General features: G+C 44.6%; 1 pseudogene; it reads left to right on the plus strand.

The window, feature by feature from the left end:
- Positions 1–5763: 5763 nt before the first annotated feature.
- Positions 5764–6464, plus strand: LOC120677834 (annotated as a pseudogene).
- The last annotated feature ends 18654 nt before the right edge of the window (positions 6465–25118 follow it).

Here is a 25118-nt window from a genome sequence, read left to right on the forward strand (position 1 = left end):
ATGCTCAGCTGCCTCCTGTTCCTGATTACAAAGAGGGCACAGTGGATTGCACGGCCATTGCCTCGCCAAAAGTTTGTCCGCCGTCAGTATCTTGAACTGCACCAAAAGCCAAGCGAAGAACTTGTATTTGACTTCCGATTCCGCCTTCCAAATGGACTGCCCATTGAACTGACTGTATGACGTGCATTATAAGCTGACTTCGCTGTGTATTCACCATGCTCTGTCCACTTCCAGGTTATGCTGTCCGGCTGATCGTTGAACTGAACTTCTTGAACTATATCCCATAGTTTTACAAAGTTGGCCATTTCAGTCACTGTCTGCATTCTCCACAAACCTCTAATCCAGTTCTGGTTTTGCACCTCTTCCTTTACTGTTTTGTTCTTCCTCCAAGCAAGTTTGAACGGGTCAGGAAAAAGATCCATTGGTTCCTGGCCCTGCACCCAAGAGGATTGCCAAAAACTAGCCTTTGTTCCCTCACCTAGAATAACCACAGTACTTGCACGAAAGAGTTGCCTGTCTGTTGCGCATTCACCGGTGGTTGTGTTCCTACCCATGGTTTTTCTGGTGAAACACATTCATACCACAACCATCTTCATCACCTCAATGTACTCTTGCTCTTCCGTACACCACGTGGAGCACCCATGACTCTATCCGAACTCCTCGGGTCCCTCAGTCCAAAGCCTACTCGTGTTCACCCTTCACCGCCCTTGGTCCATCGGCATGGACCTTTCGCTGGACCTTCACCACATATCATCGACCGCCACGTCGCATCGTATGCCTGCACATCACGAGCTAAGAGATACGTCAAATCCATACAATATTGTCAATCACTCATCATCTAAGAGTGACCACAATTAATCCTTGTTACTTTTCATCGGCCTAGTTTGGGCGCAGTCCGCTAGATGTTTAAAGTATTTTCGGCCCTGAAAGGCCCACGAGTCCTATCAATCTAACATCACCATCATCTATGTGACCTGGGGTGTCAAAAATCTATATGACCTGTCACAGGCCGTGGCCCATATCATCAGCAACAAACGGTGGCCTCAAGGCCCATTGTGCTGCGCAGGTCTCATCACCTCTCTTCCAGTTTCCGTGGCCGCCGCGTCGCCGTCGCTGGCCGCCCTCCTTCTGCCGGCTGGGCGGAAGGAGACCACCGGGGTTTTGGAGGCTCCCGAAGACGGAATTTGCTCTTCCCGTTCCATCTTGTCTGCTCAGGCTGACAAATCCCGCGCTGTGCACTGTCCAAGGAGGGAGGGGACAACGCAATGGAAGGTATGTGTGTATATATACACACACTAGGTGAATATTTCCGTGCGTTGCTACAAATAAAGTTGGTATACAAGTGTCGGATATGTATAATTGCACGTGCGTTAATTTATAGGGATCTACGTGATATGAGTCGTGGATGTATGGAGGATTGATCCGACTCGCATACGGGATGGACTAAGGCCCACTTGTCAATGTCACAAATTAGACCAAATTTAAAAATTTAGGTGGAAACCTTACATGCTTTAGAAATAGGCATACATATATATCATTCACTGCTCTATTGGTTCGTTGCTGTAGCGCCCAGTTAGCTTTGTTTTGGTGGTAATTGAGAAGGAGGGAGGCCAACGTGTGAAGGATGATTCATTGCCTTCCTTGCAGCTGTGTGCTGACCTGGTGCTGAATTTGTTTTCTGTGCTATTAGCTCACATCCAATTTTACTCTACTTGGGGTTCACAGGCCGCATGGAGGTGTGTACTTCTCGCGCGTGTGTGTATCCTGTGTCCCTAGAGATAAACTTATTTTTCTAAAATAAGCCCAACTTCATAAAGGATGTTATCCAGTGCCAACTTTTATCCAATGTTGAGGTTGTTTTCTGAACATGAAATTCAATGGAGTCAATAGGATGTTACTTTCAGGGATAGACCTTTGTCTGTACCGTGGGTAAGGATTCGAGGGGGTTAAGCGGGCTACAAAAAAGTTGGAGTAGAGGTGAACCGAGCCAGATCTGGGAGAAGGGGAGGGAGTAGAGGGAGTAGAATCTGTACCGCGGGAGCCAGATCTGGGGCTACAATATATATACACATATACGTACATCCCCTTTTATTATACTATCTAAATCCTGAAACCCTCCTTCAACTCTCACTGGTCCATCTTACCCCCTCAACGCCCCTAGAGTCCATTTTTCCTCCCTCCCTTCTGTTTTCATACGGTGAACAGAGCACCGGTTCTTCTCTTCTTTGCACCATGGTCCCCCACCCTGACCTCCTCCTTCCCACGTGAGCACTTGTGCCCACGGTAGGTACGTTTGAGTTTTACCTTTAACATCTACACTAAGATTTTCTTGAAGCATCTTAGCTAAATCATTTTTGCCTTGAGTTATTACTCATTTATAAAATCAGATTGTGCATTTGGCTGTGGCGTACTAAATGTATCTGCTGGTTAGCAACGTTGTTGACAGGAACATCAAACATTGGTCTACCTCATCATCTATTCTGTAAACGCTGCAAATATCGGTCAAAAACTTCTTTAGGTACAGGACCGATAGGGACCCCAGCACCTTGCATAGGAATAGGTGTTGTGCTATGTGCAAAAGTGCAATAAAGAAGTATGAAATGTTCTAGTTCATCAATTTACAAATTTTTTGCATGGCTTATCATCAAGAATAGAGTGTGGACGTCCGATCGTCTAGCAACCAGGGGATGTCCGCGAAATGAGGTATGCCCTTTGTGTCGACGAGAGCAGGAGTCGGCATACAACCTCCTTGTCGAATGTCGTTATACAAGGAGGATGTGGGTCTTGATCGCTGGGTGAGTCGGCTACCCCCAACTACTCCCGAGTCACTGGAGTCCTACGCACTCTGTCGAGGAGTGGTGGATTCGGCTGGGAAACCCCATGGACAGGCCAACTAAGGCTCTGAGGTCCCTCCTCCTGTTGGTAAATTGGGAAATTTGGAAAGAACGGAACGCGAGAACTTTCAACCGAAGAGAGACATCGCCAACAATGCTTTTTGGCAAAATCAAGGAGGAAGCGCGTGCATGGGGAATCGCGGGGGCCCGACACCTGGCTAGCCTCACCGGGGTCTAGTGGCGTGCACGTGGCCGCCATTTGTATAGTTTTTTACCGTTGTTTTCTCAATTTTGTCTTTGTTTAGCCTTCCGTGGCTTCAACTTCTTCTCTATTAATAGAAAAGGGGCACACTCTGTGCTCGTTTCATTCAAAAAAAAGAAAATGTGCATGCTTTTTTTATTACACAGTACAACTCATACAACCACCCCTATAAACGTACATACGCAAACTCTACCGCTATGAGCATCTTCGAAGACTAAGTCGGTAAATCCTCGAGATTGACGAAGTCGCCACAGGCACCTCGCTGTCGATGGGAACGTCGCCTTCCACTAAAAGCACAACACCGTTAAATCCTAGAATATTCGCTTTCACGGGGAGTCGAACCCAGAATCTGAAATGCTATCTAGACTCTTGTAACCACTAGGCTATAGGCCCTTTCGCAGCAAATGTACCTGGTTTAACCATGTCTTTGAGCAAAGACGCAGTTTTTTAATGGTCCTTGACAAATGCCATCAAATAACGGTGTCCCATGGCAAATTTTGCCATTACTGAATGAAAGAGGTAGCACAGAGATTGAAACGTTCTTTACTATATTCGTATTTTTAATTTGTTAATACACTTTCTGCGAAGAACAAAAGGGACATATTGAATAAAGGATTATGTATAAAATCTGCATGCATAGTGAATCGTTGTAAACTTGTAAACTCCCCAATTCCAACCAATCATTCAGCATGAAAGGATTATGGAACCTTTCGTTCAGCAAGCTGCTCTCCTCTTTCCAAATCAATCTCATACCACCGAGGGCTTGATTGGTTCGTTACCAAAATTTGCTATGCCAAAATGTGGGGACTTGTTTCTGTTTGGTTAGAATCTAAAAGGTAGCCCACCTTCTAAAATTACTAATATTTTGATAAAAAATATTGGTATGTCCACGTTTTCGTAATGCCCATATTTTGGTAGCCAGCCAACCAAGCCCCCAAATGCTTTAACGTAATGCAATTAATTTGAAATCATCTCATAACTATAATAAATATAATAGTGTAATTGTTTTCTAGGCAAATAACAATAAAGCTTATTTTGTATTTATTGTAGATTGTACTGTAGGATAGATACACAAAAGAGGAAGAAATCAAATGATACTCCGTAATAAGCTTCACTTCGGACATGAATAGTATATACATATCTAACATAACTCTTTATGCTACCCGGTACATGAGCCTAAGATGTTTTCATAAATAGTGTGAGTTTAATACGGAGTACTTCCTCCGTCCACAAAAGAATGCATTTATGAGATTCATGCCGGTCAAACTAGTTTAAGTTTGACTAAATTTATATTAAATAGTATTAGTATTTATATCTCCAAATAAATTTACTATGAAAATATAATCTAAAACTAATCTAATAATATTTATTTTGTATTATGAATGTTATTACTTTTTTATAAATTTAGTCAAAGTTTAAACTATTTGACTTCTCGAAAGACGAGAATTGCATTCTTTTGTGGACGGATGGAGTAGGATAAAAGGATATATACATATATATGAGCATCTTGTCGATGGTCACTTCCTGGATTCATGAGCCAAATCACCCGATTGCAGGCGTGGCCGCTTGAGCTTGAGCTAGAGCGACCATCGTCCTTCCCACTCATCACCGCAACACTGTTGGAGCGCCTGCTGGCCACAGTAAACGGTGGGTTTAAAGGGGCTAGAACCAGTGGCGGATGTAGGATTGGAGGCAAGGGGGGCTGAAACAATAGAGATGTTGATTTGTGTGAAGATTTAATTGTGATTTGGAGGTCTTGCTACAGTGTTTTACGTGTAATTAGGGGAACTTGGGGGGGCTTGAGCCCCCTAGCCCCCCTCCTGTATCCGCCTCTGGCTAGAACGGACCATGGAGCCTCCCTAACTCTTCTACAATTTTTTTACTATGGATGTACTGTGATGAGGGGTTGAAATTATCTAGAGATGGAAGAAAACCCTCCCCTAACAATTATCCTAAATCCGCCACTCAGATACCACCGTCATTGAGCTGAACTCCGGCGCTACGGTCTACGGAGGATCTCGCCGCCGTGAGCCCGTGACCGAATCCTGGCGCATGAGAAGATGATCATGGGGCTTTTCCGGACGAGGAGGCGCACGCGCAGCGCCCACGTCTCCTGCATGCCCAGTCAGGCAGAGCACGGCCATTGGTATTTTAATTTTGTACCCTCTCTCTAGCTTCACGCCGAGCATTCGCGAAGGGGCAGGATGGACGGCACGATTGATGTTGGCATAGGAATCGAACACCATGAAAACTGGGCGATCAGAGGCGAAGCTGCGTTAAAAATGACCCTGGTGCACACTCTAGTGATTAGAAGAAAATTAGCTAGCTACTTTAGATGGTAAAATTGAGTCATCTCCAAGCAAAAATCTAAGCGATTCTGATCGTTCGTGTCCGGTTCGTGGAAATCGGAAGAACCGAGTAAGCTGGAAGATCCTGGGTGTTCGGTGACACGCTAGCTACTGCCAGTGCCACGAGACGTTTCCGGCCGGAATCATGCTACGGCCCCACCTCTTCCAGGTGCTTCGCCTCCACTTTACTTCCTCGCCACAGCGTGCATAAAAGCCGGCCACCGCATCGGTGGAGCTCAGTTAGAGTAGACAGACGCAGGGAGTGACAGTCCCCCGAGCCGAACCTTGTTCAGAATCTCAGATACCGCACTCAAGGGCCATGTACTCCGTGCTGGATCGACGAGCTGCTGCCCCGCGCTCGGCTGCGAAGGGCTACTTCCGGTCGCCCTCCCGCCCTCGCTCCACCGCCAAGCCATGGTAGGCGTGCATGCCCTGGACCTGCCTGCTGCGACGACACACCGTTAGAGAACCTATTTCACAGGCCTCTTCTAATATAATATAATGGTTCTTCTGGACCTGCGACGACATGATGCAGGGCCGACTACGTGCCGGTGTATGGGGCCCTGGGCGCGACCGCGTTCTCGGTGACGCTGGGGCTGGGCACGGCGGCGCACGCGCCCAACGTGCGCCTGGACAAGAAGAAGCGCGAGACAGTGCCGGAGGTGGCGGCGCCCGACCTGGCCCTCGACGAGGCCGAGCGGTTCCGTGGCAGGTCGCTCTTCCGCAAGGTCGCGCACCTAGTCCTGGACGACGACCGCGACCTCGCCGCCGGCCCCGTTGCGTACTACCCGTTCCCTTCTTCAATTTTTCGTCAACTAGCTAGTGATCTCGATCGCTAAGGTTCGTGGATAGAAGCAACTTGCTATCTAGCAACTGATGGTGATCGATTTGCTTGCTGATGTGGATCTAATTAGGATGAAGAAGGCGGTGACGCTCAAAGACGCCGGCGTGGACCCACCGGGGATCGAGCAGAGCAGGGAGGAGGTCCTCCGCACCTAATACAAGAGGAGCGGCAACTAAATGCTTATAACTAGCTATAAAATCCTACTACATCTATAGCTAGATATATAGCATCTAGTTTCCGAGTCAAATCTGCTATATTTTTCGAACGTATACGGTGTGCTGTAAATTAAGTAACCAGAAGAAGAAAATAAGTCACCTAGGGTTACGTAGAAATATTCTGGTAGGAAGGCACCGATCCATCCGTCATGAATAAAGAACCTGTACTGTTACAATGTACTGTAACTGTTGCAGTGTTAGTAATTTTTTATGTTAATACATTTCCCTTTCATCTTTATTATTTGTACCAAAATCCTCGTTATTTTGAAAGTCGACATTCAAATTTTATATGTAAGTAGCTGTTAAAGACCTACGATTGTTTTTTAGTACTCTCTTCCTATACTTCAATGGCCTCTTTTGTCACTTCATTTCAGTTGAGACTTGACAGCCCACGTCGTAGAGGTTATGGCCGGAATGGGTAACAACTCTGTAGGGGTTATTGGGATATTGATCTAACCACTTTATTCACAAATTGTAGATCTTGTGGAGGGCAAATTTTTGGTAATTTCAAAAAGATTGAAAACCTAGCTAAATAAATGATAATATTTAAAATATTAAAGAACATTAGAGCACGAACAAGCTATCAAAAATATTAAAGAAAAATCTATCAAAAATGATAGTCGCGCGCGTGTGTGTAATTTAAATAAGGGAGAAAACCCCAGAATTATTGTTTATCCACCATCATCTAAAATTGAGCTATATCTTGTTCTTTGGAATATTATCCAAATGTTAAAGAGTTCAGGCTCAATTCTTCATTTTTTTAAGATGTCAAGAAAAAAAAATCCCTAAATATGGAGCAACCATTAATCTTCTTGTTGACAACCAAAATTGGCATTATACAATACCGACCGGTCTGACCGGTACGCCCTAGCGGTCTGACCGGTCAGACGCTGTAGTCCGTCCGGCAGCAGCCGACCGGTCTGACCGGTAGGGTCGATCGGTCTGACCGGTCCAAGTGGAATCCGAGTACAACTAGGGATTTTAATAGATTTAGATCTTGTAATAGGATTTCTTGCGGGATAAGTCCACCCCACCCTATAAATATAAAGGGTCACGGCCGATTAGGTATCCAATCGATCAAATCAATACAACTTTTATCTTTTTATTTTTATCTTGCCCTAGCTTTTCCAATCTACTATTTGTTGTTCCTCCATCGTCTCTACGTCGATTGAGGGCGTTCTAGGTGGCCTGCCGACCCTAGAACAACCCTACGTGCGCCTCCCCGACGGGTCTTCCCGGGCTAACGTTCGTAGGCTTCGTCACCGATCTGCCGGCGGCGACCGGTCTGACCGCTCCAAGGGACCGGTCTGACCGGTCTACGCAGGAGGCGCTGCAGCGAGCTGCCTCTTCGCGCCGCACGTTCGAGTGCATTCGTGTGTTGATCCTGAAAGGCGTCAACATACTTTTTGGCGACTCCGTTGGGGAAAGAATCAACCGGCTGCCATGGCCGGTAAAATTCCTAAACCTAGCGATGTTGATGCCGCCAACGTCCAAAGGCCGACTGTTCAGCAACTTTCGGCCGAACAACAGAAGGCTCTTGATGACATCCAGAAGAAGATCAGAGAGGAGAAGGAGAAGGAGAAGGAGATCCAAAAGCTGGAGGAAGAAGCCATGAAGCAGTACATCTCACACTTCTCCATCGACCGACAAGGGAAGGTCACGACGGATGCCGGCTTCGATGCTTCACAGTTTGAGGTAAAATTCGATGAGAGCGAACAGCCCGTTCTTAATTCTGAAATAGCTAATGCTATAGATGATGCTGTTTCTTCTCATGTGAATAATAAGTTGGAATTTATTAGTCAAAATATGCATGATATGTTTGATGATCGCTTTAGCCGAATTGAAATACATCTTGGTATGAAGTCTGTCGGTAATAATGCATCTACATCTAATACCGATAAGGCAATTCGTGGTTCGGCAATTCCAACTAATAATGCTATTGTGACTAATTCGGCTAATCAGCAAAGCCGAATTAATTATAATGCATCACCTCATGCCAATGTGCCATATGGGGCAGCAAGTTCGTTGCGACATTCCACACCGCCGAACTTTGCTCAACATGGTAGTACACAGATCACAAATCGGCTTAACGCCGATGATGTTGGATCAGGTAGTATCAAAGAGGAGGTGATTAAGATATTTCGGCAAACTTTTGGTATAGAGCCTAAAGCCAAATGCCGATCTTATCAAAGGCCATACCCTGAAAATTATGATTATGTTGCATATCCTCAAGGGTTTAAAATTCCTGAATTTGTTAAATTCACTGGTGATGATAGTAGAACTACATTGGAACAGATAGGTCAATTTATTATACAATGTGGTGAAGCTAGCACTAATGATATTTACAAATTGAGGTTATTTCCTTTATCTCTATCGGGTGCTGCATTTACATGGTTTATTTCATTGCCACCCAATTCAGTTTTCACTTTTGCTGATTTAGAACAGAAGTTTCATGATTATTTCTTTAGTGGTGAAACTGAATTGAAATTGTCACATCTCACATCGGTTAAGCAAAAGATACATAAAGGTGTTTCTGAGTATATTAGAAGATTTAGAGATACTAGAAACCGATGTTATAGTTTGACAATTTCTGATAGAGATTTAGCTGATCTAGCTTTTGCTGGTTTACTTGATTTTCATAAAGCAAAGCTAGAGGGGCAAGAATTTCTAGATGTTAGTCAAGTCTTACAAAAGGCTCTGGCTAATGAAAGCCGAGCTAAAGAAGCTAGAGATTCTCAAAAGTCCAATGAAAAACCTAATCGTCCTGTTTATGTGCTCGGGTGTGATTCCAATTGTTCGGACGATGAAGGTAAAGATGTTTATACCGCTGAATTTGTTTGGTCCTCTAATGATAAACCTTGCGTTTGCGGTTCTCTTAAGCCGATTCCTAAATATCGGCAAGAAGGATTTACTTTTGATGTATCCAAATGTGAGAGGATATTTGATGAATTAAATAAGATGGTTACATCAAGATGTCGCATGTCATACCGCCGCTTGAAGAATTAAAGCGGCGAGCTTATTGCAAATTTCATAATACTTTCTCTCATGCGACTAATGATTGTAATGTGCTTCGGAGACAGATTCAATCGGCTGTTAATGAAGGCCGAATAATTGTTCCACAAATGAAGGTGGATCAGAATACTTTCCCTACACATACACATGTGCTTGAATTGAGTAATCCTAAAGTGTTAATTCGGCCAAATCAAGCCGAATCAACAAAAGGAAAAAATATAATCATTGGTGAAGAAAGGTCTGAGCCTTCGAAATCGCATCAGGAAGCTCCAGCAAAGAAGGTCCCTGAAGATTCATTGAAGAATTCAACGCTCGGGGGGCAAGAACAGAAGAAGGGCGCCAGGTCTGCTCAGACCGGTCTGACTGGTCTGGAGACCGGTCTGACCGGTCGATCTGGAATTTCTGGAAAGAATTCCAGAAACAAGAAAGAAAAAGAAAGGCCGAGTTTTAAAGAACTCTTGGCCAAATATGAGAAGAAAGGAGTCGTCCAGAGGCAGAGGGAACGGCTGGACAAAGTCAAGGATACAAATCCGTCATCGTCTCAAGAGCAATCGAGTTTGAGCCAAGGTAATTCATTTAATGGACCGATTTTTCCATGGTATTGCTGGTATCCTTGTTATATGCCTTTAGATTATAGTAGGATGCACATACAGTCATATTATATTCATTATCCTCCTATATATCCAAGCTTTGCTTCACAAACACCGATTAGGGATAATTTGGTCAAAAAGAACATTGATTGCAGTAAGGAGTGTGAGAAGAACATAAAACAAGATTCAAAATATCTACAGCCGAAGTGGTGTCCTTCAGGTTTGTCTCACACCCAAAAGAGGAGGCTGCAAATGATGCGCAAGAAAGAGTCCATGGAACAGCAAGAAGAGGTTATACCAACAAGGTCGGCGACCATGAAGCAGGTATGGAAGCCCAAGCAAGTTTTTCATCATCAACTTGAGGAAGAAGCAAGATACGGCCGATAAATCGTTATCGCCCTTAGACAATTTTGGTTCAGAAGAGTGTTCTTTGGCACGCAAGCTTTGCCAAAGAACAGGGGGCATATGTTGACAACCAAAATTGGCATTCGACAATACCGACCGGTCTGACCGGTACACCCTAGCGGTCTGACCGGTCAGACGCTGTAGTCCGTCCGGCAGCAGCCGACCGGTCTGACCGGTAGGGTCGATCGGTCTGACCGGTCCAAGTGGAATCCGAGTACAACTAGGGATTTTAATAGATTTAGATCTTGTAATAGGATTTCTTGCGGGATAAGTCCACCCCACCCTATAAATATAAAGGGTCACGGTCGATTAGGTATCCAATCGATCAAATCAATACAACTTTTATCTTTTTTATTTTTCTCTTGCCCTAGCTTTTCCAATCTACTATTTGTTGTTCCTCCGTCGTCTCTACGTCGATTGAGGGCGTTCTAGGTGGCCTGCCGACCCTAGAACAACCCTACGTGCGCCTGCCCCGACGAGTCTTCCCGGGCTAACGTTCGTAGGCTTCGTCACCGATCTGCCGGCGGCGACCGGTCTGACCGCTCCAAGGGACCGGTCTGACCGGTCTACGCAGGAGGCGCTGCAGCGAGCTGCCTCTTCGCGCCGCACGATCGAGTGCATTCGTGTGTTGATCCTGAAAGGCGTCAACACTTCTAAAATTGAGTTATATCATCGCCTTGACTTGGAGCTACATCGTAATCTAAGCAATCTCCACGCATCCCTAACAATCCTATCAAAAATCTAGTAAGAAATTTAGAGCTCAAATTGAGATCAAGATTCAACATTCTTCATCATTGCAAAACCACATTTAAAGCAAATAAGCACCTAAGTCTAAGTAGAGAGCGTGATGTTACAAACCTTGGAGCACTTGGATTGGAATAGATTTCCCAAACTTTGAAAAATTCCTAGTAAAATTGGAAGAGGAATAATTCCTCGTTCCGTCCTAAACTCCGGTGTCTCTGTGTCTCTCACGCCTCGGCACCTCGCCAGCGGCCACGGGTTACTACAGCCTCTTTTGTCACTTCATTTCAGTTGAGACTTGACAGCCCACGTCGTAGAGGTTATGGCCGGAATGGGTAACAACTCTGTAGGGGTTATTGGGATATTGATCTAACCACTTTATTCACAAATTGTAGATCTTGTGGAGGGCAAATTTTTGGTAATTTCAAAAAGATTGAAAACCTAGCTAAATAAATGATAATATTTAAAATATTAAAGAACATTAGAGCACGAACAAGCTATCAAAAATATTAAAGAAAAATCTATCAAAAATGATAGTCGCGCGTGTGTGTGTAATTTAAATAAGGGAGAAAACCCCAGAATTATTGCTTATCCACCATCATCTAAAATTGAGCTATATCTTGTTCTTTGGAATATTGTCCAAATGTTAAAGAGTTCAGGCTCAATTCTTCATTTTTTTAAGATGTCAAGAAAAAAAATCCCTAAATATGGAGCAACCATTAATCTTCTAAAATTGAGTTATATCATCGCCTTGACTTGGAGCTACATCGTAATCTAAGCAATCTCCACGCATCCCTAACAATCCTATCAAAAATCTAGTAAGAAATTTAGAGCTCAAATTGAGATCAAGATTCAACATTCTTCATCATTGCAAAACCACATTTTCCCAAGTTTAAAGCAAATAAGCACCTAAGTCTAAGTAGAGAGCGTGATGTTACAAACCTTGGAGCACTTGGATTGGAGTAGATTTCCCAAACTTTGAAAAATTCGGGTAGCGCCTCCCCTCCAATCCACGATCGCCCAAGAACAGAGCACCTCTCCGTTCATGGTCGTGCTTGGAGGAGGTAAACGACCCTTTTTAGGGAGAAGACAACCACACCGAGTTTCTAGCATAAACCCAGGCTAATGCCCATGTATCATGACTGGTTGATTGTTGTCCCCATCCAGTTGTAATACTGCTGCCTCATGCAACACTCCTGACCCAAGGCACAAACCGGTTGTTTTTCTGGGTGCGTCGTACTCCTGGTTTGAGCCACTTATCGGGTGTGGTAGTGCCTAGAGGAAACGCAACTAGTGGAAGACACCAGCCATTTGTGATGGGTAATTAGGAAAAGTACAACGGTTAGATAACTGCTGTCTATCTGCGTCCACGTCAGCACAAACATCCGACATGGCGGTAATTAAATGAGGAGCGAGAGGATTGCCATCATCTCATTCATCTACGGAAAAAGCTCGTGCTCCGAAGCAAACCGACGACTCCGCGCCGCATTGTAGAAGCCACTGCGGGTCATCGACGGCGGCGGGGATCGCATGCGCGCACAGCGCTCGCGAGCGGGGATTTCCCATTTCTGCGGCAAAGTTGCGCGCGCAGTCCACCCCAAATCCTGTTGCTTCGCGCGTTCTCCTCAGAAGTACCCATCCATTTCCAAATCAATCCCCAAATCCCCATCCAGTCTCTGAACCCTAGCAGCGGCGACGGCCACCATGAGAAAGGAGGAGGAAGCTTGCCTCCGCCGTGGCTCAAGAGCTGCTCAAGGCGGCGGCATGAGAGCGAAGAGCAGCTGCGGCGAAAACGTGGAAGGGAGCTGCGGTGGCGCCGGAGCAGATTCGGAAGGCCATGTTAAGGGGTGCTGCAGCGGCGCTGGAGCAGATGTAGAAGGCCATGGTGGTGGACTGGTGGGTGCTGCAGCGACGCCAGGGCAGATGCAGAAGGCCTTGGGGGTGCTGCAGCAGCGCCGGAGTGTGTTCAAGTCGTGCATTTGTGCCGGAATGGGGTGTCTTGCCATTTGGAGCTATGCCAGTTGGTGTTAATAGAACTTTAGCCTACACATTTCCAATTGAATGTTCAATGTTTTTCCATTTCCAATTCAATGTTGTTGTCATCAGTCTGCAGAAGGTATAAAAGCAATCTTTTATTTGGACTTTGTTCTGAATTTGTTAAACTTGGCACTGTAAAAGTAGACAAAAAACCTGTGTCGGGGAATGCACATACTGCTCTTGGTATGGTGAGTCAACTAGTGACTCAGAGCAATGGCAGTACACCTGTTTCAGTTTAAGTTTCAGTTTACTATTACGTTTATAAATGGTAGCAGTCCATGTTCATTGCCATTAACCTGACTTGCAAGTGACTGCTCCTACAACCTCTGTATGTAGTGTGTGTGTGTGTGTGTGTGTGTGTGTGTGTGTGTGTGTGTGTGTGTGTGTGTGTGTGTGTGTGTGTGTGTGTGTGTGTGTGTGTGTGTGTGTGTGTGTGTGTGTGTGTGTGTGTGTTTTGCTTGTAGTCTGTATCAATTCAGATACTGTACAATTGTCCATATGCTTCAGGTGTTGAGGTGCAGTTGCAGGGCTGATGTCAAAGCTGCAGGGCAAAAGTTCGAAGAAGATGTTGCCATATGTTATTTAGATTCAGGCTCTTGCCAATTTGGACTGTTGCCATCTCTTATTCTCTTTGTGAACTGATGTTGTGTGATATGTTAAGATGTTGTGTGAACCATTCAAATTTAGATGATATGTATTCCTATGCATATAAATATATATTATATACATGATTAATATAAGAGTCATATGAATTATTTGATATATTGTGTATTCTCTCGTATATGCAACACAATGATTACAAAGATCAAATTATGCACTAGATCACCATGATTCATATGTCATAGAGTGAATTAAATACCTAGCAGACAGCTAAACAGACAACCCGTTGTATAAGCTGTCTGTTTAGCTATCTGTGTGTGTCAAACAGACAGCAGCTGTCTGGACTGTTGTACATGCCCCTAGAACCGGTTAACATGCTCTCAGCTGTAGAACTAGGGTTTGCAATTAATGATCCAGTTGTGATGCTTAGATCACAACCGATTCTTGCCCAACCGCTTGTAATATGAAGGGAGTAAAGGCCATTTCTTAATTAGTTGTGAAAGCAAAATTTAATCTACATTTGAAACATTAAAATTAGTTATCACACGCTGTGCCATCATAGTTAGAATGTTGTCATGTTTATTTGAAACCAACGTAGCACATATTTCTCCACATTCTTGTGATTCTAGAAATCATAAACATATTTATCCACTGTATACTTTGGATACATTGATGAAGAGAGAGCCATGTTCTGGATGACAGAGGGGACTCTTTACAAGATCACATACCCATGGTTTGCCAGGATATTTGGCTTTTGGTAAAAGTGATGCAAACCGTCCCAAACTCCATCTTCAGCCACCATTGCCAATTGATGAGATGAAATTCATGTATCCAAATGGCCAGGTTCATAATGCAGGAAAAGTCGCTGGTCTTTATACATACTACTCAATCCTCAACAGGCTGCTTAGAAAGACCATCACACCTAGAGGTGGAAATCCCGCAGATATATCACTTCATGCGAGAAATTTGCTTGCTACATTGAGGCCGAGTGGAGCAGATTTTTGTGTAGCTGATTTTATATGGGAGGAAATCAAGTATATCTCAGAGAACCCATTGAAAATTTGTGGTTACGCACCATACTTGATGACTTTGATTGAAACTGTGACAAAAACCAAGTATGGCACGGATACAATTCATGAGCGTCTTCATCCCTCAGTGCCTAAAAGAAGAATCATGCCCTCTCCACACAAACATTCTGAAGATGAAATGGAGATTGATCAAGAAATTAAGGAAGGAGAGTAGCCTCAGCAGCAGTAGCAGCCACCTGCTGTCACCGGTCAGCATGACCGGTCAGACCGGTCCAGGCCTGAGCAGTAGGACTGGCCCCAGTACAACTCGTCTTCTCGACATGACAAGCCCACATTTCCAATCAAGAAACTGTTCAAGATGTTTGCTGGCCTTTGTAAGAATCAGCGAGATGTTATGGTTAGCCAGCGGTAGCAAAGGATGGATAGCAAGAGGATCAGGGACAATCAAAAGAGGACACATGCAGCATTGAACCTTCAGCCACCTCTTTCTCCTATCTCTCCAGAGCTAGTAGAGCTAGAGATTCCCTCTGTTGAGGAAATGATTGCAAGCTATCAGGGATCAAAGGTGTATGATCAGTTGGCAGGACAGTACTTTGGAGGAGGATCATCATCTTATGCACCTCCTTCTCCACCATCAGCCCCTCCTGGTGAAGGTGTATTTGGAGCTTACTCGAGCTACTTTAATAAAGGAGCAGGATCTTCAGCAGCACCGCCACCCTACTATCCTCCACAGCAGCCTCATCGTCCTTCAGCCGCGGAGCAAGTGGCAGCGAGTGCAGCTGCATCTCTTTTCAGTCCTTCTGCTGAAGATCCTTATTGCATGGCTCAGTAACCAAATGGAGGAAATGGAGATGGTCAGTGACTGCAGCAAAGCTTCTTCTCCTCAGGCCCTTTCTGGTGATAGATGACAAAGGGGAAGAAGAGAATGGGATTAAAGCTTCAAGAATTGCAGTTGCAGAGTTCTTAGGATTTCATTTTCAGCCAGACCGGTGGCCGGTCTGTTATTTCAGTCAAACTGTTGGATATGTAATAAATTTGAATCTTATCCATTTGTGGACTTTAGATCATGTAATTTTGTGCTGCTGTGTGTAATGACGCTTGTTTATGCTATCTAAATGAAATTGTGTTAGTGTGATATACATGAATGGATAATGAACTATTTTTCTGGTCTATCAGGGGCAGACCAGTCTGATTGGTCAACACCTGACAGAGCCATCTTTTTCTTCATTCTTTTTGAAGTGAATTATCATGTGTCATACGCATCATGTGTAGAATTTTTATTGGCACACATACACGTTTTTGCATCCCATGAATTCTGATATATAGGGGGAGCTCAATTTTTTTTATGTGCACTTGGCATTTGAGGCCCTGTTTTGAAGCATATATTAAGGGGAAGCTCATGATATATCTGTGAATTTAAAACTCTTTATTTGAATCATTTGTAAGTTTTTATCTGGTTGTCATCAATCACCAAAAAGGGGGAGATTGAAAGTGCATCTAGGCCCCTAATGGGTTTTGGTGAGTTGAATGACAACGTGATTAAAGGCCTAACATGTTTGTTACAGAAATGATGTGCATGAACTTATTTATAAATGAATTTATGCATTGGCTCATGTAATATGCAATCAAATAAAGAGGTTATATTGACGAATGTCAAGCAAAATATGGAGTAAAAATAGAAACAAGTGTTCATGCAATGATAACAAATGGTTTCTATATATGGCTTGGCACATATGAAAAGTGAATTGTCAAAGATATGATTGCAAAGCAAGACAAGCATTTGAATTACATGATCGGTCTTGTTGGATGCTTGTGATATGGGATAATACTTATAAATCAAGACCAAGCAATCAAAGAGAAGTTTTAAATGGAATTCATTGTTGATGTGCAAAGCTTAACTCTCTGTGGCAAAGGTGAGTGATGAAGAGACCAACGGAGATGACTAGAGCGAGGGACTAAACAAGTTTTGGTGAAGCGATGGCTTACCATGTGCGAATTGCTAAGGTAAAGTGGCTAGTATCCGTGGGTTTGCGAAGTATCATACCTAAGCCCTAACAGGGAAGCAATGCAATGCATCAAACATTTTATGGTTGATAAAATGGAGTGACTTATGGATTCAGGTACACATCACCACGGATGAAGGGGAAATTCTAAGTCACTAGCTCAAGATGGAAATGCTCAAGAAAGATATGCAATGTTGGAATCCCAAGTTCAAGATAGTCAAAGTATGGCAAGATTGAAGCATACAAAGCTCAAGTGGTAGAATTGAGATTTACTTTTAATTTTGAGTATTGGAATACTATACTATCAAGAGGGATGCAATATTGGTTGATTAACAACACTCAAAAGTGCTCATAGATTACCCAGTGAGAATCCTTAAGAGAAACCCCTGATTACTAACTTTGAGCAACCTGGTGGACCAAGTTTTGGCTTGGTGGACCAGGTGAAGCTCTCTGTCTAGTTTTGAGTGTTTTCTGGCTCAGACCGGTTTGACCGGTCTGGCACTGACAAGACTAACGGCTAGTTTTTAGAAGCTGGGTATTTATACCCCTTGGCCCTCTCTTTCGAGGGCTGCTGGTTCTTTTGCATCTCTGAGCTTTCTAAATCCCTTTCTTGACCAGCAAGCTCTCTGCAACCACTCTTTGTGAGTTGTGCTAACTTATTTGCAAATCCTTGAGTTGGGTTGAGAGATTGAGTGTGTGTGAGAAACCCGTGAGCTTTCCATAGCTTGAGCACTTGTGGTTGAAGTCAAGACAACTCATCAAGCATTTGTTACTCTTGGAGGTTTGCCTCCTAGAAAGCTAGAAGTCGCCGGCTAGATACCAACGTGAGGTGAGAAGTGGCAAGTTTGTAAGGGCTGTGATTTAGCCCCCTAGGTGGAAAGGATCATCTTAGTGGAATCGAGGATCGTGGTTGAAAGAGACCCGGTCTATTGGAACGGAGTTGAAAAAGACTCATATTCCAATAGGCACCTCAACGGAGATTAGGATTCACAAGGTGGTGAATCTAAACTTCGGTAAAATAAATCCTCGTACCTTTGGTTTGCCTCTCTTGTTGTTCTCTAGCTTTTATTTGTGCTTCTGCTTCGATCTACTTGGGTGTGCCTTTTCTGTGTGCAGGGATTTGATAGAAACACTTGAAATCATCTGCAGAGACACTACACCAAGTTTGACTTGTGCTAGATCTCGAGGAGGAAAGCTACTTAGTTATTTTGTGTTGTTCCTATTTAGAACCGGTCTGACCGGTCGTCCAATCGGTCTGACCGGTTGATAATTTGTTAGCCTATTCCAAGTATTGGACCGGTTTGACCAGTCTGCCTGATCGGTCAGTGTGCTAATAGTTGTATTTAAGGTTTTAATTTGCAAAAACATCTATTCACCCCCCCTAGATGACATCAAGGTCCTTTCACTGGGGTTGCCCGGAACCCCACACCGCTCGGGGTCTATCCCGTGCGTTGTCCGGGGGTCGCGGGTGCCCTTTTCCACTCCAGCTTGACATGACTGGATGACGTGGCAGTGGGGGCCACCCCCACCGTCCGTAGTCAGATGATGCGATGTGATCCCGAAGGGGGTTCCCTTAATCTGGTCACCATGAGGTCTGTAAGCATGCCTCCCCCGTAATCATGTTGTTTTACGAGAAAGGTGCGCCGCCCTCGGGCTCTGCACGACAGGAGCAAGGCAGGTGATGCAATCCCTTCTTGATCTTAGGCCCTCTAGGAAGAGTTTTAGGTTGTTGTCTCATCTTGGCCCATCACTGATGATGGGCCGAGATGACCTTTTGGCTCTCGTGCCCTTGACTTTGTCCAGGGCTAGAGGGACCCTATTCTCGTTGCGTTGATATGGTTCCTCCAGTAAACTAATATTGAAATTGTGCTGTCCTGTTAGTTTTAGGCTTTACAGTACTATACAGAAACTAACCAACAAATAAATTATTGCAAAATAGTGCCTACATGTTCAATTATTTACTCACAGGTTGGCTAGAAAAATTAAATGGCTTCAGACACATATATTAAAATAAGCTAGGCTGGAGAGTTACCGATTATATTAAAAAAAGAAAAAGTAGATGGACATCCAGACTGGATAACAGAACAAATGAAGGGAAAAGAACAACACCACCAAACGGACTCTGCACAACTCAAAAATCACAACCATACCAGGCAGCCACTCCATAATTCCAGACCACTATCGACGGAGGGCAACAACACACCAGTGCCACCATCTGTCGGCCTCCTGCAGCTATAGATTTCTAAATGGGCGGCCCGGCCCTAGCCCAGCCCTAGCCCGTTGTGGCCCGGCCCGAAGCAGCCCGGCACTATCAGACCATCGGGCCTGATAGTGCCGGGCCCGTCGGGCCATCGTGCTGAACTGGCGGTCCAGGCCCGACACTAAAGCCTTTTTATAGGGCCGCGCCGGCACAACGACCCGATTGGCCCATCGAACTCTGGCGGCCCATCGGGCCGTGACGGCCCATCTGGCCATCCCAGGCCTCAAATCTCGGGCGAGCAGAGGAGACTAGGGAGTCATCGATCGTTCTTCGGCCGTTCATGGGGCCTGGCCCATTTTGAATTATATACCTGCAGCCCAAAACCGGCATCCATCGAACGCCGGACAAGCCCCCGCAATACAAAGACCAATCGCCGTACAACACAAGTTGCTGTCGACATCAGGCCACGTGCAGCGGTGCAGGTAGTCATCAAATCTCCATGCACCGCCCCGAGCTGTTAGAGAATCATGAGACAAACAGATCAGCATCTTGTTTAGTTCTCTTCAAAAATTTAAAATTTTACAAAATTTCACATCACATCGAATATGCATAAAATATTAAATGTAGCTAAACAAAATAACTAATTATATAATTTGTCTATAATTTGCTAGACGAATTTTTTAAGCCTAGTTAACATATGACGAGACAATAATTATCAAATACAAATGAAAGTGCTATAGTACTTTACGAACTCACTTTTATGCATCTAAACAAAGGCCAGGGACTAAATATTAGCTCTGTTACATACTGTACCGTAGTATCTCTATAGCAAATTATAAATTAATTAGATTCGTTTCGCGAATTACCCTATAAATTATAAAATAAATTTTATTATTAATCTATATTTAATAGATCTAATTAATATCACAATATTCCGCCACCCATACCTGGTCTCTTCCAACAACCGTAGCGACGAGCTAGAGGACGTGAGGAGATAGACCAGTGTAGTCACAGGTCAGACGTTCTGAGAAATGTCTCAGAGATCAAGGAGCATCGAAAAGTGTACGAGGGGGTGTTTAGTTGGTGAAAAAATTTAAATTTAGATACTGTAGCATGTTTTGTTGTTATTTGATAATTAATATTCAATTATAAATTAATTAGGCTTAAAAAATTCGTCTCGTCCTAATCAATTGAACTATGTAATTAATTTTGTTTTTAACTATATTTAATATTTCATATATATATTCGAAAATTCGATGTGATTTTTTGCGCAAACTTTTTTGCCAACTAAACGTGGGCTGAGCTAGCGCTTGAGGATGGCTAGCGTAAGAGTTTTGACACTGTTTATCGATGAAACTATTCTATTCTGTGAGCTAGTTTCCACGACTGCATTGGAGGAGATAAATCGTGGGATCGTGTCCCGGTCTTTGCGCCCCTGCTGCGTGCGTGGGTGGGCCCGGTCTAGCCATGTCCAATCAAATATTGTTTGTGTTCGCTTGGCTGTGGCTGATGGCTGGTGCTGATTTGTTATAAAAAAAATAATACTGCTGGCTGGCTGGTAGTTAGTGGCTGGTGTTGATTTAGTATGAGAAAACAGTACTGCTGGCTGGTTGGTTGACAAGGCAACCGAACACAGCGATTGTAGCGTGTGCGCAGCCTATTTAGGCGGGGCGTCAGGGTTTTTGGTCGTGTTTGATTATTTGGAACACGCAAACCGAGAAAGAAATTTTGCATGCATTGAGTATTAAATAAAGTCTATTTGGAAAATCTCTTTACAGATAGGTGTAATTTTTCGCGGCGAATTTAATAACGATAATTAATTAATAATTAGTTACGGTAATGCTACCGTAACTATTTTCTAATCACGCGGTCAAAGACTTCATTAGATTCTTCAGGATTCATAGTGCAAAGGTTCTAAAGTTGGTTTTGTAAACTACCTTTATTTAATATCTCTAATTAGCGGTTAAATTACTTTCTAGAATCTTTAACCAAACGGGGCTTTTGATCCCCTGCCCTGCGATAGTAGGGACCATGATCTCAGTCCACCCAGCTAGAGTTCCTTAGAGCATCCACAGTGTATGAAAAAATCGCACCGTGGAGGTGAAAAAACGAACTCAGTACATAGTGAACATCGAACCGTAAATGACAGACTCAAAATATGCGATGCCGCGCAGAACAGCTGAGGTCCGGGATTACACGAGCTGGCACATAGAGAGAGAAATATTTTTCTTAACTGATTTTGTAGCCGCTCTATTCCGATGGTGGGTCCATCATATCGAAGCTCACACTCCGATCACCAAATCTTCTGACACGATTTTTATTTGGCAGGCCAAAATCGATTCAACACTGGAGCTGCCTTTAGACTTCTCACACTCGTTGTACTCTAAATTTATTTCCTATAAAAAATATTCCTGTCTCAAGATTCTATCCTCTATATCAACTTCTTCCACATTTATCCATCCTCTATATCCATCCTCTATCCCAACTACCTATAATACACCCGCATGTCAAACTCACTGCCTTCTCTCTCCGCCACCCTCACTCCCATTTTCTCTCTCCCTGTTCTCTCTCTCCGCCGCCCGCCTCCGAGCACGTCGCCGCCGCCCCGGCTCCCCGACCGCGGCCGGAGCTTCCTCCCCTCGACGGCGTCGCGTCCTCCCTCCCCTCGACGGCGACCTCCAAGCGGCGGAGAGCGCGAAGCTCGAGCGGCACGGCCCCTGCTCCCTCTCTGCTCGAGCCGCCCGACCTGTTGACGCCTTTAAAGGGCCAACACACGATCGCGCGACGCGAGGAGGAGCTCCTTGCAGCACATCCTGCGTGGAGCGGTCAGACCGGTCAGACCGATCGCCGTGCACAACGGCGACGATCCGATGAACGCTCGCCCGGGAGGGACCCCGTCGGGGCAAGCGCACATAGGGTTGCCCTAGACTCGGCAGGCCAGCTAGGGCGTCCTCAAACGCCATAGAGACGAGAGAAGAACAGCATGTCGAGGTTGGAAAAGTAGGATAACGAGGAAGAAAGGTAAAAACGATAAGGATAAATGTATTTGATTGGTTCGATTGGGTTCTCCCTTCAATCGGCCGTGACCCTTTATATTTATAGGGTGGAGAAGACTTTCCCCGTAAGAAATTCTGTTTACAGATCTAAATCTATTAAGAACTCTAATTGTATTCGGACTCCTCCTAGACCGGTCGGACCTACCGGTCAGACCGGTTGGTCATGCCAGACCGTTTACAGACGCCTAGACCGGTCAGACCGCCTGGACACACTGGTCAGACCAGTCTGTTCAGGTTACTGCCAATTTTGGTCGTCAACATATGTCCCCCTGTTCTTTGGCAAAGCTTGCGTGCCAAAGAACACTTCTTTGGACCAAAATTGTCTAAGGGCGACGATTAACAATACGTCGGCCATACATTATATTTAAACATGCTAAAATAGCCGAACTAAGAGAACTATCATGTAACAATTTCTAGCTTATGATTAGCAAACTATTTCGGCTTTACATTCCTTAGCATGTTCAATAACAAAAATCTTGAGACGGCCAATGCGGCCGATTATACAAATCATAGCTCCTTGGTAAAGTATAAAACTGATAATCATAATATGGCAGCCAAGGATTATGACCAAACCATGGATTAAACAAACCTGAATATGCAGACGATGGTACGTGCATCGACGAGATGAATGACGAAGACCAATACAATGACTGTTGATGCTTTCTTGATCTTGGTGATGAAGAACTCATTTTTCGTTTGCCTTCCAATTGATTGCTTTGTTTTTGCGCAGATGTCTTCTTATATTTATCCAGAAGCTCCTCAAAGGTTGCCTTGATCCTATTTTTTTCACCACCGGACTTTCCAGGTTCCGACCGGTCTGACGAACCGGTCAGACCGGTCCTGTCAGAACCGATATAGATGCTCTTATCTTGCCCCCCAGCCGAACTTGAACATTGTTCGACTATATTGTTTGAACCATGATCATCATGGAGGACAATTTCATCAATTGAGTTAAACGATTGCCCTTCAACAATCGGCTTTTCTTTATCTAGTGTTAAATCTGAATTTTTATTTAATATACCATCCCTTTTGACACGGTAGACTTGTTTGATCACCTTATGCTTATTTTTCTGCATAGACCGATCTCTTTGATGAAAATAATCATTAATTCTAAGTAATGATTTATTAATTACCGGCTCTCTATAAGTAACATGATTTTGACCAAAATAACTATGAGAAGCAGGCATCTAAGGATTATAAGACCATGTTGGACAAGAATAAGGCATGTAAAAATAAGGTCCACATGGCATACGCATAGGTGATTCATGTGAGAAAAACGGCATTGATGAAGTAGGAAAATTATTCCATTGCCGATTTCTATCATGGAACAGACGTTTTGGAGATGATCTTAGTTGTTTGGATTTATTAAGCCAACTAGTATCTTTTGCATCTCTTTGTTTTTTAGGTTTAGCCGGAAACTCTCCAATAAGTTTCAGGTTCGCCTTTTGATGCTTGCTATGACCTTTAGGTTGAACGGTTTTACAAACACCGATATCAGATTTCTTTGGCTTAACCACCTTAAGTTTTGATTTATTTTGCAAAACCTTAAATGAACCGGTTAGACCAGTCGTGGAACCGGTCAGACCGGTTGTAATGCAATCAGCATCTTTGCCTTTGTTTTGTTGCCCCCGAGCGTTGAAGTAGGGGATTTTGGTTCAACAATTTCGGCTTGGGACGGCCGAATTGTATCTTGACAAGCAACATTAGGCAAATTTTTGCAAAGATAATTAGCCGGTTTTTCAATAGCCGACTTTTGAATAACAGAAATTGGATTTACTTTATCCACTATATCAATTAGTTCAGGTTTACCAAGCAAATACTTGATATAGATACGATCACTATTGGGTAAAATACTTGTAGACAATACCTTTCTCAGAATATTGTGATATGATGGCGATCCTTTGTTCCCCATCCAGCATGAAAAACTCGGGTCGATCTGTACTCGAAGAATCTCCTGACATAGTTCAGAAGTCATCGCCATAGGTATGTCTTCAGATTGCACCATATTGCTAGGGCTTGATTTCGGTTATGCAAAACCGAAACACTTTTTCCCCAGCGGAGTCGCCAAAATATGTTGACGCCTTTTACGGGCCAACACACGATCGCGCTAGGTCGCGCGACGCGAGGAGGAGCTCCTTGCAGCACCTCCTGCGTGGAGCGGTCAGACCGGTCAGTGGGACCGGTCAGACCGGTCGCCGTGCACAACAGCGACGATCCGACGAACGCTCGCCCGGGAGGGACCCCGTCGGGGCAAGTGCGCGTAGGGTTGCCCTAGACTCGGCAGGCCAGCTAGGACGTCCTCAAACGCCATGGAGACGAGATAAGAACAGCATGTCGAGTTTGGAAAAGTAAGATAACGAGGAAGAAAGGTAAAAATGATAAGGATAAATGTATTTGATTGGTTCGATTGGGTTCTCCCTTCAATCGGCCGTAACCCTTTATATTTATAGGGTGGAGAAGACTTTCCCCACAAAAAATCCTGTTTATAGATCTAAATATATTAAGAACTCTAATTGTACTCGGACTCCTCCTAGACCGGTTAGACCGTCGGACCTACCGGTCAGACCGATTGGTCATGCCAGACCGTCTACGAACGCCTAGACCAGACCGGTCAGACCACCTGAACATAACGGTTAGACTGGTCTGTTTAGGTTACTGCCAATCAATTTTGATCGAACACGACCCTCCCCGGCGAGCAGGTGAGCCGGCGCAGCTCTGGCGCGGCCCCTACTCCCTCCGCTTGCGCCGCCGGCCACTGCCTCCCTGGCCAGCGTACGGCCCTCCTCACTCCGCCCTCCCTGGCCGCTAGCGTGGGCTGCCTTCTTCCCCAAATCCGGCGCGGAGCATCCCCGAGTCAGCCGGCGCGGCGCATCCCCGGCTCTCGCGCGAGCCCCCCGCGGGATGCGAGCCCCGCACAGCCACGGCGGAGGCGGAGCTCCACGC

This window comes from Panicum virgatum, chromosome 6N (genome assembly GCF_016808335.1).
Source record: "Panicum virgatum strain AP13 chromosome 6N, P.virgatum_v5, whole genome shotgun sequence".
Taxonomy (NCBI): Eukaryota; Viridiplantae; Streptophyta; class Magnoliopsida; order Poales; family Poaceae; genus Panicum; species Panicum virgatum.